This window comes from Hypomesus transpacificus, chromosome 23 (assembly GCF_021917145.1).
Source record: "Hypomesus transpacificus isolate Combined female chromosome 23, fHypTra1, whole genome shotgun sequence".
NCBI classification, from domain to species: Eukaryota; Metazoa; Chordata; class Actinopteri; order Osmeriformes; family Osmeridae; genus Hypomesus; species Hypomesus transpacificus.
Window position 1 is genome coordinate 1793747 of NC_061082.1, and position 17650 is coordinate 1811396.

The window sequence follows — 17650 nt, forward strand, 5'->3', positions numbered from 1 at the left end:
CAGCCTCTCTGCGTGAAGATGTTACCCAGGACCCCCCGGAGCAGCTGCTGTGACATCACCCTGTTGCTGATACACTGTCATGTGATGGGAAAGCATGCAGTGAGGAGGTGTCATGTGATGTGAGAGCATGCAGTGAGGAGGTGTCATGTAATGGGAGAGCATGCAGTGAGGAGGTGTCATGTGATGTGAGAGCATGCAGTGAGGAGGTGTCATGTGATGTGAGAGCATGCAGTGAGGAGGTGTCATGTGATGTGAGAGCATGCAGTGAGGAGGTGTCATGTGATGTGAGAGCATGCAGTGAGGAGGTGTCATGTAATGGGAGAGCATGCAGTGAGGAGGTGTCATGTGATGTGAGAGCATGCAGTGAGGAGGTGTCATGTGATGAGAGAGCATGCAGTGAGGAGGTGTCATGTGATGTGAGAGCATGCAGTGAGGAGGTGTGATCTTGTAAGAACAGAAACCATAGGGTCCTATATGTACTGGGGTTGAACAGAGTCAGAACACCTTTTAAAGCCAATGTAATTCCATTAAGGGATTACCCCACCTAGCCTATATGAGGCCAGATGCTCCATTTTCACAGCAGAACAGTTCAGAAACCAGTGCTTGCATGTTGTAATCTAAACCGGACACAAACGTAAAATCCACTAACCCAGTAAATTGAAAGGAAATTGAATGAATAATTGGATTCCCATTACTAAAGGTGGACAATGCAAGTAAATGTCAAAAGGTAGATTCTGCTGAGTTGATGTTCCAGGGCATCTGTGAGACCACCCAGTAGTGTCTGTATGAAGACTTCAGTGGACTAGCTGTACAGGCCTCATCCCTGTCAAAGCTTCTGGCTTCCAGTAAGCAACACAACCCTGCAGCTCTCTCTCCTCCCTTTCTTGTGCTGTTTATTCTAGGAGGTATAGGATGCGATGACAGCATAATGCTCCCTCTCCCAAGGACCCAGGCAGCACACAGGCCTGTGCTCCAGAGCCGTTGGCTGGCAGGGCTAGATAACAAGCAGGCAAGCAGACCCACTTCCAGGACGCTCTCCCTTAGCAAGCTCAGTGCCTGAGGGGGAGAGCACTGAACTGGGCACGTCAGAGTGTAGAGACCAATCCCTCCGACTACACTGGAACGCCGTCTGCAGGCTCTGAACAACAGTGGAATGTATTACTGTCGCCAATTATGGAGGATCTACAAGACGTTAGCCAGAAAACAGTTCAGAAGACTTAAGTTGTGATGATGTACAGTACCAGATCTAATGCGTGAGTCTTTACAGTATATACACAGAACCTTTTTATTTCATACTTAAAATAATTTGAAGGCCGAAGTCCAATGTAAAACCAATGGTGTGTTAAAGATGAAATGCGTTTACTTTGATAATTTTACTGTGTATGAAACAATATCAGGCATGGTTGGACCCAGTAAAGAACTTACAAAATCCTCATAAAAACATTCTTCTGGAGAAGATGATCATTAAATTGATTTAGAATGTCCTACTTGCTCCACCTCAGACAAAAGCACTGTGTGTGTGTGTGTGTGATACACTGGAGGGAGGATTGTGGTTGTCACACATCTGACAGAACAGTTCCAACTACCCAGTACCGAGTCCAGGGCTTCTGAAGCCATTCTGTTGCATCCCTCCTGCATGCATTACTACTAACAGGGTAGACAGCACAAATACCTGACCTACTTACAATGATTGATTTCTTGTGTTAACTGCAGTCAAGCTAAATTCAACTTAATTTCATGCGAGCAAAGTGGAATTAAGCAGAGTCTACTGCCAGCAGACAGCAGGCGTGTAAAAGACACAACGGGGGGATTTGTATTATTGATTAAACACTACCTGCTCTCTTTTGTTTGGAATCAACAGAGGCAGTAGGAACATCACAGGCAGTATGAACATCACTGTGCTTTCACTCCTGTAATTACAAACTACCGTCATTACCACTACTGCTGTCCCCCCCCCCCAACATGTCGCAGCTTCACAGGAGAGATTTGAATCAACTGCTCATATGTAAAATAACTGCAGGTAAAAACGCAAATGCATTTGCATTTAGATGTTGAAAGATTCTACGCAAATACAGTTATGTACTTCTCTAAGCCTTTTGGAGAGCAAAATACAAATGGATACTGAAAGACATTTTCCAACAGTGGTTACCTGATTGTATGACATCTTTGACGCAAGACAAGGTTCCTAAAATTACATTTGGACATGACTACACTTAGCACTCCTAAAGAGCCAAAACTGGTCTGAGAGGATGAGGAACTTTCCAAAAGGACCAAAGTTAATATTAACAGATCCAAAGAGTAGCACGTCATCGTATTATCTAAGGGTATAAAGATTTAACGACATATCCTAAATTAATAACTACAATCAAGCAAAGGGATTTCAACGGGCAACTACATTTATCCTCCTTACACTCCTCCTCTTAAGTACCATTTAGAATATTTAACTATTTAACAGTTGCATTGTACAATGTGTCACTAAGCACAATGTGAAATCACATTCATAATGTATCAAGCATCAATTCTATTTGGGGGAACTGACCTTTTCAATGTCCATCTGACCTTTGTCACAGAATGGAACAGCAGGGGACGGATGTTTGTCAGACAGTTTCATGTTTCCTTCAGTGTAAGTTAGAGAAGCTTCCTCCTCAGTTTGAGCGAGGGAAGCTGTATCAAACGACTGGCCTATGACATGTTTGGAGGAGTTCCACTTCATGGGGCATCCAGAAGGCATGCAAGTATACTGCAAGTGGTCCTTTTCCCTAAAGTATTGAATAGATATCGATAGTAAATAGGTACATTTTAACAATCCATTTTCAGGCAAGACAGTTGAGCTCCGTCTCCAAGTGTTGTAGAACAGACACGTACGTGTTGACAGAGCAGGCCGGCACCAGCAACTTTGTAATATACAGTTGAAAAGGCTCGAGTTCGGTTAATGTTGGGCCGATTGCCAAAACAACTTTCCAGAGGTTCTCCTTCTCAAGCCAGCTCAGACAGGGGGGCTCAGACAGAGCACAGCCTTGAGTGGTACTGACTGAACACATCTTCAAGCCTCTTTCAGCTTAGCAGTTTTGCTTCAAAAAAAGTCAACACTGAACCTCACACAAAGCATGAAATACGATAGGAAAAGCCAGATGAGAGACCAGCCAGCATACAGGGCAACTGTTAGCTGCTTGGTATCACTGGTCAAGGAATCCAGTTAACACTAGAAAAGGCAATATCAATTTGACTGAGGGAGCAGGCACCATTTTACCTAGCAGAGAGAGATATTTTGTTCCAAGTTACAACTAAATGGAAAATTTAAAATTTTTCAGTGAACATTTATCACTGACAAAGCCAACATTCCATCTAACCTTGTGCTAGTCGTCTGTGTAATGATCCAGTTCACCATACACTAGTCATTTGGGTAAGTAGAATGTCAAATAATGTACCAATAAAGACTAAGAAAATAAGTGTCCTTGTCAATTCAGGAATATAGACTATTCATTACCCCTCTACAAAAGGACTGGGAAAATGGAAATAGTATAATAACATTACTGGCAGCTGAGGAGAGCGTTTTCCCCAGGTTGGATCTGGAGGCCACAGGGTTAAGTGATGATTCCTCACATTTTACTTTGCTTCTTCCACTCGTGGTGCTAAACCAAGGTGGGTGTGTCGTCCTCTCGCAGACAACACACAGCAGTCATATTTGACCTGAGGATTAAAAAAGTACTGCTTCATTCAGAGTCATTCTAATGGAGGACGACAGTTAAAGTAAGAAATCCTCTGAGATGGAAAGTCAATTTGTTTGAGGTCTGACATGACTCATTTTGCATTGATATTTAATTGCTCACCATGTTCTTCACCATGGTTGTCATAGGGGAACCGCATTCTCAAGCTCATTATTTAAATTGATTTGGTAGCTTAGTGGGGGGGGGGGGTTGCTAAGCATTTCCATTGATCAAACATCATTCATATCGTTGTTAGGACGATGCTACAGTGCATAATCTTTAAAGACAGAAAACAAGCAGAAATTTGCTCTTAAAGGAAAGATTGTCTTCATTTTGCAAACACTTCAAATCTCTTTAGACAAAGCTTTTATGAAATCGGCAAAATAAACATTGACAATTATATAATCACATTTAGCCAGAGATGGCAAAAGTACACACATCCTTCACTCAAGTAGAACTACAGATACTAATGTTTGAAGAGAGTGGTAAAAGTTGAAGTGCTGACTACACTTTTCTGTTTGTTGAACCTAACATCATATTAGTACAAAAAGATACTAGATTTTCACCAGGAATCCTTTTTGACAGACAATTTTGAAAATCTCCCTCATATATGGTGATAGGAGATCAGGAATGTCTCTAGTCTCAGTCAAACATTGCCAACTCCCTCTGTCTATCCAATACGTACCTTTTTCAAACCTTTAGAAACTTTTCCCAAATGTATATTCTCAACAAACAAAATTTTATATAAGAGGAGATGGATGGTGAACTAGCATCGGGCCTTACCGTTACCTACTCCAGACACATTATCTCTGATCATGCCCAAATGTCCTTTTCTTTATTGGTCCTGATTTGAAAAGGCTAGAGAAAGTGATATAAGGTGGAAACTCTTTACAGACCTTCAGCAGCAAGGAGGGACTTGCTGAGGAACCCTGACAGAGGAGGCCATGATGGAGGGCATCAGAGATCCCAGTGAAGGGAGATGGAGGGCATCAGAGATCCCAGTGAAGGGAGATGGAGGGCATCAGAGATCCCAGTGAAGGGAGATGGAGGGCATCAGAGATCCCAGTGAAGGAAGATGATGGAGGCAGGGTGACAGAAGCAGACTGGCTTTAACAAATATGAAGTTTCCCCTGGTTGAGGTAATCTTTTTACATTAAAAGGACAAGGAAAAAAGCAAGATCGGATTATACTTTGAGATAATCATCTAATTCTTTGACAAAGAAGATATGTATTATGCCTGAATATCATAGAATAACACCGGAAACTTAAACAAACTCCGACTTAGCAGGCTCCATCAGAGAGAACTACAGTATCAGATTTGAATAATTTAGACTTTGGCTTCAATCATGAATCTTTCTTCTTCACTTTCAACAAAGCAAGCTGCCAGTGTAGTCTACTGCTTGGGTAGTATTCCATGCAGAAATAAAGTTTGAGTCAAAAACTCAGTACCTGTCTTGATACTGATTGGAAATGTTAGCACTATCACAGTCCTGTGGAGATATGAAGTGAAGTGTCAGTAAGTCTGCACAAGTCTAAATTAAAAAGTCCCCAAAACGTTAAGCTATTCCATCTATGCAGCGTGTGTAGAGTGAGCCATCTTAAGAATGTGCAGTTTTCCTGAACAAAAAGACATAAGTAACTCTTCTTGATGAACCTTTATTGTGTGTGACCATTATTTAGGATGCGATATTTGCATTATTTAGCAGCGCATTGTCATTATCTTATCAGCATACACAGATGGGAAAAGTAAAACCCAGTTGAGTCCCTTCGAGGCCAGATGCTCAGAAGCACAGATCTCTTAACAACAAGGTGTTTGAGGTTTGTGGTCTCACTTAAACTAAAACCCTCAGTACACACGCCAAGTTAACAAGGTTAACTCAGTCAAAACTAAATTGTACCGTTATGTCACTTAATTAGGCTTAAAATTAGATTTTTTTCAGATTCAAATTCTACTGTAAAGTTATTATAATCTTCAACCCACTCATGTTTGGCGACGGGTACATGGAGGAGGAACTTGGGTGGATTTCAGCTAACAGTCGTTTCTGCGGTTTCAATGGCAACCCACCAAGGTACCAGAGTGATGACATTCATGGGGAGAGGGATGCATCCTTGTGCCTCAGGGGGATCAGGTGGCCAACAACGGTGGACCCTCAGAATGTCACAAATCTCATGCAAGTCTCAAATCGAATTCCACCTTGGCTCAGTGTACAACAGTTTTGGCTAGATAATAAATGTTAAAGTACGGCTAATTGCATCAGTGTTTCCCACACATAGACTAATTTGTGGCGGTGCGCCACAGAATCAACACCGGCCGCCACATATTGCGTTTCGTAAAACATGTTTTTTTATCGCTATTTAGGTTAAAACACGCAGCGTATTCGTTCAGCTGCATTTACTTTCCCCTGCTTACTTTCCCCTGCTCTCCCTCCGTCTCTCTGTCACTCATGCGTCTTTCTCACATATGCACAGTCACAACGTCAGCACATGTTGGCAAAAATGCATACATATGCCGTTCTAGTAAGACAGACATCGATCTATATCAGCGAGCCTTCAGCATCAGTGCCGTAGCTAAAAGTCGAGGAAAGTTGAGGCTACTTTTCGCTAGGTACCTTACTCACATTTACATTTAGTCTTTTAGCTCTTATCCAGAGCGACTTACAGTACTCGAAGTTTCCCCTTCGTTCTTTTGGTGAGAAGTCTCAAGAGCTACTGTAGCTACTTACCCGGCGTCATGGAGCCGACCAGTTAAATAATTATTGCTTTTTTTTTTTTGCATCAAAGGTTTTATTTATTTTTATGCAATTTAGTCAACTTGCATGACAGCACAAATCAAACAAAAAAATATATAAATTAACTATGAGCATTCATTCATTCATTCCGGTGAGTCTGAGAAGGTTTAACAACATGCTTGGGCACTGTACTGTACTGCAGGGCCAGACAGCAGAAAGCCAGGACTGTGTACCTCATGAGACCCAGTAGAACCCAGATAGCAGCAGAGGTAGTTAAGGGCATTCATGGGCTGGTCCTGGTATGTAAAGAGAGGCACTGAAGGGGAACTTTTAGTTGAAGACTGTCTGAAGTTCACACTGATGCCGAGCGAATGGTCTCTAGGCAGGCGATATGCCACAGCAGTCACCCATGGCAACAACCTGACCAGGAGAATAATGTATTTGGACAACTTCCAGAAGAGTAGACCAACTCAGGACCCCACCGAGTCAATCTCTCCTTTGCTGCTAACTGGCCAGAGAGGAAAAGATGTTTGATGAGTGCTGAAGAAGAAATTGGTTGTCAAGGTCTGCCCTGAAGCCCTTTAATGCCAACTGTTGAATGCTGTCCATTACAGCAACTGGCCACACTCAAATGTCACTGACTGAAAAGTGTTTTTTAAAACGATGACTTCAGATGGATTTGGATTGATGCAAACTTAAGTCAGAACCAATAGAAAATACGAGACATCTCTTACTAAAAGCAACCCAATCTTCAAAAGATAGATGAAATGCATAACTCTGGAGTCTTTTGAAGTCTGATGTTAAATATGCACAGGGAAAACCAACAAAAGACTTTGGTTCTTGATAAAATGTCAGGAGGCAGAGGGATTTGCGTTTTATTTATCTATCATGAATGTGTCAGTCACACTCCCACAAAGAAGACTCCCTAATGATTTACTTGGTTCATGCATCAAGTCAAAAGGTGAAAACAGAGAGGGAACTGGATGTGAACGTCCCATTTCACGACCCCACTTTGCGAAGCAAAATAGATTAGATGTCTCTGACATGGATTCCAAAGTATCTGACTACGTTCATAAAAGAACAGTAGTGTAATATTCATAGTACATTTAGGGGCAAATCCACTGTATTTTGCTGCCAGCAATTTAGCAAATAAATGGAAAAAGCTAGAGGCCAAAACATATTAATATGCAGTGTAGACTACAGGTATACAGTATATTCAATATAAATCTCATACGCGCCGAGAAAGATATGATTTGACCTAAAGGTGCTGAAGCAGTCTTGGTGTTAGACTACATCATACCTTGTTGAGAGCACAGAACAGGGAAGAGGTTGTGACTCCATAGGAAACAAACCCAAGGTCGGTTTCTGAACTCCCTCAATCTTCCCTAGAGGGACTGGAACTTGCAGGCCCTTAAGCTCTCAGCTCATCAGCCAGTGACAAGCATTTCCCCCCCAGAGAACCACATTGTAATGCCACTCAAATATTGTTTCTGTGTGTAATGAGCAGGGCATTCTCAAGTCCCACAGCAACTACTGAGGAACATGCTACCTGACAGCCTTAAGTCATATTGAAGTAGGCCTTGTGTTTACCTTTCACACCCACACTGAAGCCTTAACACTCCTGGAGTTGGCTGCACCTTCAAATTAATTAATCTTTCATAGGAGAACATTTGTAAGCCGGTCAAAACAGACCTTAAAACTACAGGACGGTTATTGAAAACTGTAAACTTAAGTGGCTTGCTTACACTGCAAAATCCATTTAGGGTTCAATAAATAATATAATGCATACTGACAAAATATATCAAAAGCTTTTATCTTCATCAGTACATTTAGAAACAAATAGTAATAAAGGTGCACAGAAGGATTCAGAATCTCAAAACATTGTATGCACGCACGCAAACAAAACAACCAAACAAACAAACGGTTCCTTACCGACATGCCAGTTCAGCATCAAACAACAGCAGATATTATTGGCATGAGAAGATGGATTTGAAATATCAAAACTCATTTTAATGTCAACAAAGTTTAAGAGGGCAACTGGGAGAAAACTATATACAATGCCGGCTGATTGGGTTGAGGCAGACTGAATACTGCAAGGTGGGGGGAGTGGGTGGTAAAGATATATACGACCTGCAGACATTTCAGGCCTGCTGCCATGAGATATGCAGTTCCACCACCCAGCAAAAGATGAATAGACTCCTCCGCTTCTCCCCATAAGGCACTAAACAATACCAATAAAATTCAGATAATTCCTGACGATTCATTATACCAAGTAGCATACTACTGGTTGTCAGAGGTGACAAACATCCTTCTCCTGCAGTACCAGGGCGGCTGCAGCTAAGAATGAATGGAGAATTAAAACTAATGAGTGTGTAATGAATGGCACCCATCTTGAAATGAAAGGGCCATAAAACGCTGTTAAAGATAGTGGGTGCAAAAAGCAATGGGTTTTTTCACCCCTCATCCTGCAGGATATTCCCTAAATTTGAGCTTTAAGTACGAGACAGACATGCAAATTTAAGAATAACATGCCAGTCATCATTAAAAACGCACTGTCTTACAAAATACATTTTTCATCGCCTCAAACAATAGCAACGGCGACGATGCCAGACTGCCTGCCTGGTCCAACTAATCTGCCAGCTCCAAACACACTCATCCTGTCCTGAGTCTGAACAGAGGGTTTGACAGGCACCGGATAAACGTGTTGAAAATTATTAAGTTCTTACTGGATAATACAAAGAGGAGGAGTCTTGTTTTAAAGTTAGAGTTTTGAGTGGTCATCATTATATTATAATAGAGTTGTTCAAACTCTCAATACATGTCAGAATAACATATTCAAACTGTACTGGTTGCTATTATGGTCCTGCATATTGTCATTATCTATAAGAAAATATATAGGTAGTGACTAAGGGGATTGAATTTATGTACTACAGTACATGACAACAATATTAAAGATTAACTTTGTGAAAGTAGGCTGCTCTCTAAGTAATTGATGGGAAGATTGCTCTGGGTGTAGAGACAAAATGCAAACCACTCAAGGCAGGCATTAATTAACTTGGTTACTAAATATACAGTTCTGGAAGAGACCATGCACCTTTTTCTTTCCTTAAAAAAAAACAAAATAAAAAAAGAATTGAGAAGGACAATTTTGAGTGAGGAACAGATGGGAAAATGTGCCACTGCAAATGTTACCCTTCGCACTGGAGTTGCTTCGGATCACTCCAGTGCGTTCACAATACACCGTAATAGACTTTACTGACTGACTGAATTTGCTGAACAAGTCTGACCTATTCCGGTGACAGTCGGAAATTCCTGCAAAATGTCAATGGGTAGACCCTGGTAATGAATACAAATGAGTTCTCCCAGCCCCAACTTTAACGGACAATGAAGACTAACTCAAGTTGAACTAGAGAATAGGGTTGGAAATTAAGAACTGGCTCCACAAGGCCTAATTAGAACAAAACGATGCCCTTTAGCAGTTTCTAGCTTTCCCACCATCATAGTACAAAGGTTTAATCAAATGTAATGGTCCTTCTGCTGTACACCGTTCCCCTTAAACACCTTTTTCTGCATTTCATTTACTTCTGCTTAACTTAGATACTTTCTTTCCACAGCGTAGCAAACCCGGTAAATAAATAGAAAACGCCAGGAAGCTGTTAAGCGTCATCCAGAGTGGCAGCATGGCAGGTCCCAGTGGACCAAATATCAACTCTTGCAATTCGACAAGGCTTATTGATAAAGGCTATAAATAAATGACAGCACAGTGATGTTTGTATTTTGTTGCAGGTTACTAGTCTAGTGCCGATGCCGTATCCTTCACTAACAGGAGGGTAGACGAAAACTAGTTAACCTTGCACCATCTGGTGCACAAGAAAAGTTAATTGAATATTAATACCCCACGTTAGTTATACATGATACCATCTGTTATTGCGTTTACATTTTTTCAGCTCTGCAATTCAAATTGTAAAATCTTTGGCATTGCTACCTAGAACTAGTAGGCTACCTAGAACTCTAAACCAACTGCTACTGGAAGGACTAGCACAATGTAGTCCTCTGATTACGATTGAGCAAATCCAAACCAAAAATACATATGATGCATGGGTTGTGACGTGAGCCCCTGAAGCTGGAAGTTATTTTGCAATGAGATCTCACACATCCTATTGAAATAATAAATATCATAGCTTACATTTCTTAGTTCCTTAATCATTTACCAATGCTTCAGCATTACTGCAGGACATTGCTACAGCATTTCACCAAAAGTGAATTGAACAGGAATACCGTGACCTTGTGCAATACCGAGTTGCTGTGCAATGTTGTCAAGAGGAAGTCTCTCTGTCCGCACTGGACAACAAGACGAGCAGATGAAGACATCCAGAAGGACAAGCTCTGAGCTAGATCATATCTCTGCTGTTTGGGAAATTATACCATTAAAAACTATACTATGCTGGTACCCAAATAACAGAACCATGGATAAAAATATTACCAAATTGGTGGCACTCTGGAGAAGATTGAGCTGACTGTGCTGTTCTCTCCACCCCCTTAAAACATCAGGCAACATCATTCAACAGGTTGTTGTTTTTCGTCACTACCCCATCTTAACCTGGTCAGACACATCTCCCACAACACAGCCTCACTAGATTTGAGTTTCCTTGTGTGCCAACTGTGTCCCGCCTGGTTCAAACAGCAGCACAGAACGCTACCGTGAGCTGTGCTTTAGTAGCTTGTCAGGTTCTCTGTGCTGAACAGCACAAACATGTCCACAGATAAAGGGTTGGCCTTCCGATGACATTTACATTTATGCATTTAGCAGACGCTTTTATCCAAAGCGACTTCTAAGAGAGAGCTTTACAAAGTGCATAGGTCACTGATCATAACAACGAGGTAGTAGGGGTGTCACGATACCAAAAATTCAGTAGTCGGTGCCAATACCATTAAAATAACACGATTCTCGATGCCAATTTCAATACCATTGTAAAAAAAAAAAAGAGGATTGTCTAAGATTCCATGTAGGCTACTTGAACTATGAACTTCTTTAAAATATTTGAAAAATAGCAAAATGTCCTACAAAGACATACAAAACATGTGCAATAGAGCATAGCACAACATAATAAAGTGCAATTAAGCCATTCAGCTAACAAGATGAACATGACATGAGTTTACCTTCTAAGCTATGGGCTAACGTTAAAACTACAGCTAACCTAAACTATGTACATAAGCCATTGTAACACACGTGCCCACCATCTCAAACATCATGTAACGTGTATTTTAGTATGACTTATAAACAAACAGAAAAAGAGCATTCTTTGGATGTATTCAGAATTTCGCCACGACTTCAACGAACATTTATTTATTTTGTATGATGCCAGATGTTAGCATCGGTGCTGCGCCTCTTCTGGAACTGAATCAGAACTTGCCTTGAATTCTTTAAACAAATCCAGATGACGATCTTTCAGGTGCTTAGCTAAATTGGAAGTATTCCCCCTTGGTCTGAAGACTGCGGTAGCATTTTTTGCATAATGGCTTCTGCGGATTAATTATAACGCCACAGTCATCTGCCTCAAACGCAAACTACTTTTTTTGCCTTTCTTGTCAACAAGTCGAAGCGGGGCGATCGCTAAAGCAGCAGTTGTTATCTTGTTTTTCTGAATGTAAACGTCGACTGGAACACTCCTGAAGGCGCAGCACCGATGCTAACATCTGGCATCGGCGCTCACGGTACTTACAGTGCTTCAAAAAAATGGGCATCGTCGGTGTTTTATTTTAGCATCGGAAGGTACCGTAAGTATCGGTTCTCGTGACATCCCTACGAGGTAGTCCCAAACATTGCAAGCAGCCAAAACATGAAGCATACATTGTGAAAAAACTAAACAAGTGCCAAAGGGAAGACCCATAAGAGCATGCAATTATATAAGTTACAAATTAAAAACATGAACCACAAAAAGTGCAGGACTGTACCTGTAGAACAATCAACAGAAAAATATTTCACAGTGAGTACAAGACTTAACTTCGTTAGAACGAACCTACAAGAGCAACAAGTCACTCAATAAGAGTCATTGTGATCCTGGAGGAAACTAACATCAGGTCCAGCCAAGCATTCCTAAGTGCCGTTGTACTCCCAGAACAAGTGTGTCTTGAGCCTTTGAGAGAACCATCATCTCTCAGGCCAAGACTAGCAGCAGACCGTGTACAGTATGGCTTTAAGAAATCACATACTCATCAGTCTCTTCAACATGAAATGTCATGACTTTCTGGTGAAGATTAACATCTACTACAGTAACCATACAGCAGTCCCGTATGAAGTGCTGTGTAACTGTGCTGTGTCTTACAAGATCTTACAAATGGTACCAGACTGTTGTTACCAGGTTCAATACAGGCATGGAGGGGCACAAGCCACAAAAAAAAGTCTAGCACCAGGTCACTTACATCAAGTTCACCTAACAGTTAGAAGAATACAAAAAGAAAAGTATTTTAGCAATATTATATATAAAGGAAGCCAAGCCCTATTTGTCATGTTAACTGTTTCATTAACAATTTTGCCTCATTTTGTTGCTTCTACTTGGTAGATTTATTTACTATTTAATTTGTTGGTCTAAGAGAACAACACCAAAAGCTGTGACCAGACGCAGCACTGCAGGGAAAAGAATAATTAAACTACAACTGCTCTCTCAAATCTACTGGTAGTCTAATGCTTAGTAAAACTCTGTGTTGACTCATTGAAATAGTTGCTTTCCATATTTAGGTACTCGCTTTTGATGTAGTGAAATGTGAAGCGTTTTGAGAGACTAAAATCCACGATAAATGGTCAACATCATTCTTTATAACATTCATTAATTCAGGTTTGATTGAGGTCACCGTTTTCAGTACCATTAACCACTGTAGCATTATATCAGTTAGAACCTTCTTCACACCATGTATCCATGCATCTTTGTGTTTCCACATTTGAGTTGAAACGATGCTTCTTTAGAAAAACTATTTATGCAAAGTAACTGAATCATTGAGAGGATCAAGCACTGAATGCTAGGATTCAATTTCCAATGTTCCTAGGACTTGAACTGTATTTACATTTTCTATTATGATTTTTGGGCTCAGGCAGTTCCAGATAGACTTCCCAACTGACACACGTAGTATGAATAACAAAAGGACTCCATCACAGTTTGGAGAGCCTTTATTCAATAACAACAATAACCGCCTCCATGGAGAAATGAAGACAGAGCTTTCACTACACTGAGAGAAAGGGGCAATGTTGATAACCACAATGCATTCAGCAAACTCATTTGCAAGAGACTGAGTGACTGAGTTGTTTGGTATAGTAGGTTTAATACCAGTACCAAACCAATCCACAGCTCTGATATTTAAAAAGTCAACGGCCTAGACAAGCAAAGCACAAGTATCAATAACCTCGGCCTCACGCACGTACGCCTCACGTGCTGGGCTGCCCTCATGTTGTGCCTGGAGAGGAGCCGTTCAGACACACATCCATGTTATCTCAGAAGCAAAGTGACAGCATTTGGATGATTGTTTAATGGCAATTTCTCATGTCCAAAGTTTCAGACATTCCTAGTTTCCTGTCCTTCTCAGTTCTGAGTGATGTTTTACTAGTACAAGTCGAGGCTCAGACATGGGTTGTATTTGTCAAATACCTATCAGGTCAAAAGTACCTTCAGATCGATAGAGAAGCTCTAACATGCCCTGGAGAAAACCAGCGCAGTGTGAAGATGAACTTACAATGAAGTTCTGTGACAGTGAGGGATGGGCAGTCATAGTTGATAGTGATGATGTGATCAGTCACTCGGAGAATGATCTTGGACCAAGTGAGGAACGGTCTGGAAGGACGAGCATGAACAAATTGAGGTACCAGCACAACAAGATCTAGCTCTGCACAAAACAAGGAGTAAGGATCAATGATCAAACTATCAAATTGTAACAAATGAGGCCTTGTCACTATTTACTTTACTTGTTAAAAAGCCTTGGCTGTACCAATGCTATCATCATCAGGACACTAAATGTATGTAGATCATCGGACATCAACGATAAGTGCTGGCAATGGTAGTTGTAGTTCACCATCCACTTGGGTCCTTACACAAAACAGTAACATCCCACATGACTACAGTGACGAGCCTCCTGAAACTGAACTCTGGAATTTAACCAGCAGTCTTCACCAGTGTCTGCAATAACATGCCAGTCCAAGCAAGTCCTTTACCTGAGGCAGCGCCCTGTCACATGACCATTTGGGGATTAGTTCCCTTTTTTAGCTGACTAAGACGTTTCCTCCCCTTACTTATGACCTTAATTTAACTCAGAGCTTGAAATATTTTTTGATGATTTCCATGACCACTTCTGCTTCTCGCTGAGGAAATGAAAATGCTTCACCCTGAGCCTCCAGGCTAATTCACTGATTTGCAAAAGGGATTGGATATTCATTGCATACAATATTGTATTGCATACAATATGCAATATGCAATAGGCATCACACATGGAAGTTCATGGTAGAGCAAAGCATTAAGGAAACTGGAGCATGGTTCCTATGAACATAATAGGAGAAACTGAAGTCACTTTGATAGCTTTCACTGCATGCGGTTAGAGTGAAGTTATATCTCGTACTGTAGGACCCATTTTCAATTGGAGCAATCGTCAGGTAATTGTGTGCAAATTGCAGCCAGTCTCTTTTGAATCCTCATTTCACAACAATGCACAGAAAATAGTCTTGCTTAAGAGACCAAATAAAACAGAAGTCTGAAGAAAACACAGAAGTGGGTGGAGGATTAAGAAAAGGAAATTCACCCAGCCCCATTTCAAATATAAAACCTGCTTCATACAAGAATGAAAATATCTAAACGGTCACATTTCTTCTGTCCCTATTTGATTCATTATTTTTGGTTGCTCATGCTCCAGTTTAATGATCTGTCTCTACGCCTCTCAAACTCTAGCATTTATGAGAAACTACATGCACACCCCAATATACTGTAGCTCCTGGAATAATATAGCGTTTCCAACAAAACTTTTGACATGTGAAATAGGAGGGGAAAAACATCATTAATCATGTCGCTTGGTATCATCTCTCTCAACAGACCAAGTTAAATATGATCCCAAGGAGAAAGTACTGTGCAGCTATTAAGTGCAGCTTGTAATAAAAAAAAAAGGTAAATTGTCTCCCTGACCACACAACCACCACGCTGAGACAGAGACAGAGACAGACCATGCTATCCTCAGTAAACAGACAATGTTAAACAGCAGAATCTACATCGAAGGGTAGAAAGTTAAGAACATCGGTGATAGAAACAGCAGTATTGCTATTGCATTCATCAGTAAGTTAGCAAGACACTAACAGTTAAAACTAACAATTTCTTCACAAAATTTTGCACGACCTGCGCGGACCATCCCGTTTACACAGAATGACCTCCATGCGAGCAACACAATTCTACGGCGTGCAATTGCTTGATTTGTGTCTCGTTTAAAATAGGCTTCAGGGGTCTGTCAATTTGGAAAGTTAGTTTTGGACAGTCGATTTACATTTTTTTAAACACTTTTCCATTCACCATCACATCCGTTCGGTGTGACTGATGTCAAACTTGGTTTTCCATTTGAGTTGCGCATCCATGTTGCTTAGTCGAACGAACCTGCCACTTTCATATAAGTTTATTATATTATATATATACGATGATAGACTGTAATTCTACGGAGAAACGCAAGAAATCTACGTTAATGAAAAAATACGGCAGACTTAAAACACCAACAAACTTAATGTGTTGCACTGGACGACGCGAAAACGGTTTAGTAATTCACAAAATGTTAACAGTGCATTAAGAGAACACTCAAATTAACCTGCTTAAATCACTGTTTTGACAACTCCAAACCAGCAAAAAGATAACATTTCACACAGCCTACCAATGAACACGATAGTCCCGCTGTCCTGAACACGCTCCTCGTCGTTGCTCCACATGAACTAACTCTCCCTCCCTGCTTTCCTCGCCGCAGCTGCTGGAGAAGTTGGCTGACGTCAACCTAGCCTACTTGGTAAATGTCCACTGGAATTGCCAACCAGCTGCACATTTAAAGCGACAGATCAGCGGTGGTGACAAGCAATTCCCAAGCATCCATGTTAAAACATATTTTATCCTTACTTTTTAGTTTAAGAAAGTATTGGTTGTGCACGGAGCTGGGCAAGTTATATGATATGGACAGAAAAGGAACACTTTTTGAATGATTGTTGTAGATCTCGATGTCTCAGCAAATTCATACCTTAATTAAAATCAGTATACAGTGCATGTGTTTAATGATGGAATAATGTATTTCTGCCAGGCTGCTGTATTGTACGTTTCAAACATGGATGTTGTCCTCTGCTTCCTATTGTTTTCCAATTCATTTAATCTTTTACTTGGTCTCAAGATAAAGTATACATTTTCACTGGTTAAAGTCAGGGTTCCTGTACGTAATATGAAAGCAATTATGTGCAGAAAGACCCATCTTTTGCAAAAAAAACTAAACAATGATCTATCTGTTGCTCTAAAGACCTAGCCTGGTCCTAACCAGACTCTAGCTCATTTCATTTGTACAGAGTCTGGCCTCGCTCCATTGACAAGCGTTGACTTGGGGGGGGGGGGGGGGGGGCACAACATCATGACCACCAACAAAACTCAGCAAAACTTGTTCTTACTCCAGCTTTATCTTATGGATATTCGGCAGCGTTGCCGCAACGGACCGAATGTGGCTTTGCTCGCATCTTTCTCCGCCGCCATTACGGAACTAGCGCACCATCAACGTCATCGTTCTCAGCTACTCCCTCTGTTCGCTAATTGGCCGGTTGAAAATCAACCTGAAAAATCTGACTTACGTACCGAATGGCCAGACCTAGTACAGAAGCTAAATCAAAATTGAGCGGAAGTACGTAGGAGGGCAGAGCCAGGCTACTAAAGACCTCCAGTGAAGGCAGCTTCTTGTAAAATCTCTGCGAAATATTGCCGACTTCACCTGAAGCTTGTCTAGGCTGTAAGGCTGATGGGAAAAGGCCATTAGCTAAGAGTTTGCTGTGCTGACGTTGTGATGTGAGACTCCAGAGATAACACGACACCCCCCGAGGTGGTGACTGTGGGGAGTCTTGGAAGCAGCCTCATGAAACAGGTTAAACAGACGTTAAGGTATCTTATCAGTTTTCAGTTCAAAACTAAAATCTTCACATTATTTCAGATGTTTTCAGTCTTCACTGTTTTACATATT

The 17650-nt window shown here is 41.1% G+C and overlaps 1 protein-coding gene across 3 annotated transcripts in view; it reads right to left on the bottom strand.

Moving 5' to 3' along the window:
* The window catches only part of LOC124485721 (PTB domain-containing engulfment adapter protein 1), a 49972-nt gene extending 33539 nt beyond the window's left edge, over window positions 1-16433 (bottom strand). For 2 of the 3 annotated variants that reach the window (XM_047047479.1, XM_047047480.1), the window contains exon 1: window positions 16322-16428. The gene's annotated coding sequence lies outside the window, so the exon portion shown is untranslated. Of the gene's footprint in view, window positions 1-16321 lie in introns of all 3 variants that reach the window. The other variant, XM_047047481.1, reaches the window with a different exon arrangement.
* Between the last annotated feature and the right edge of the window lie 1217 nt (window positions 16434-17650).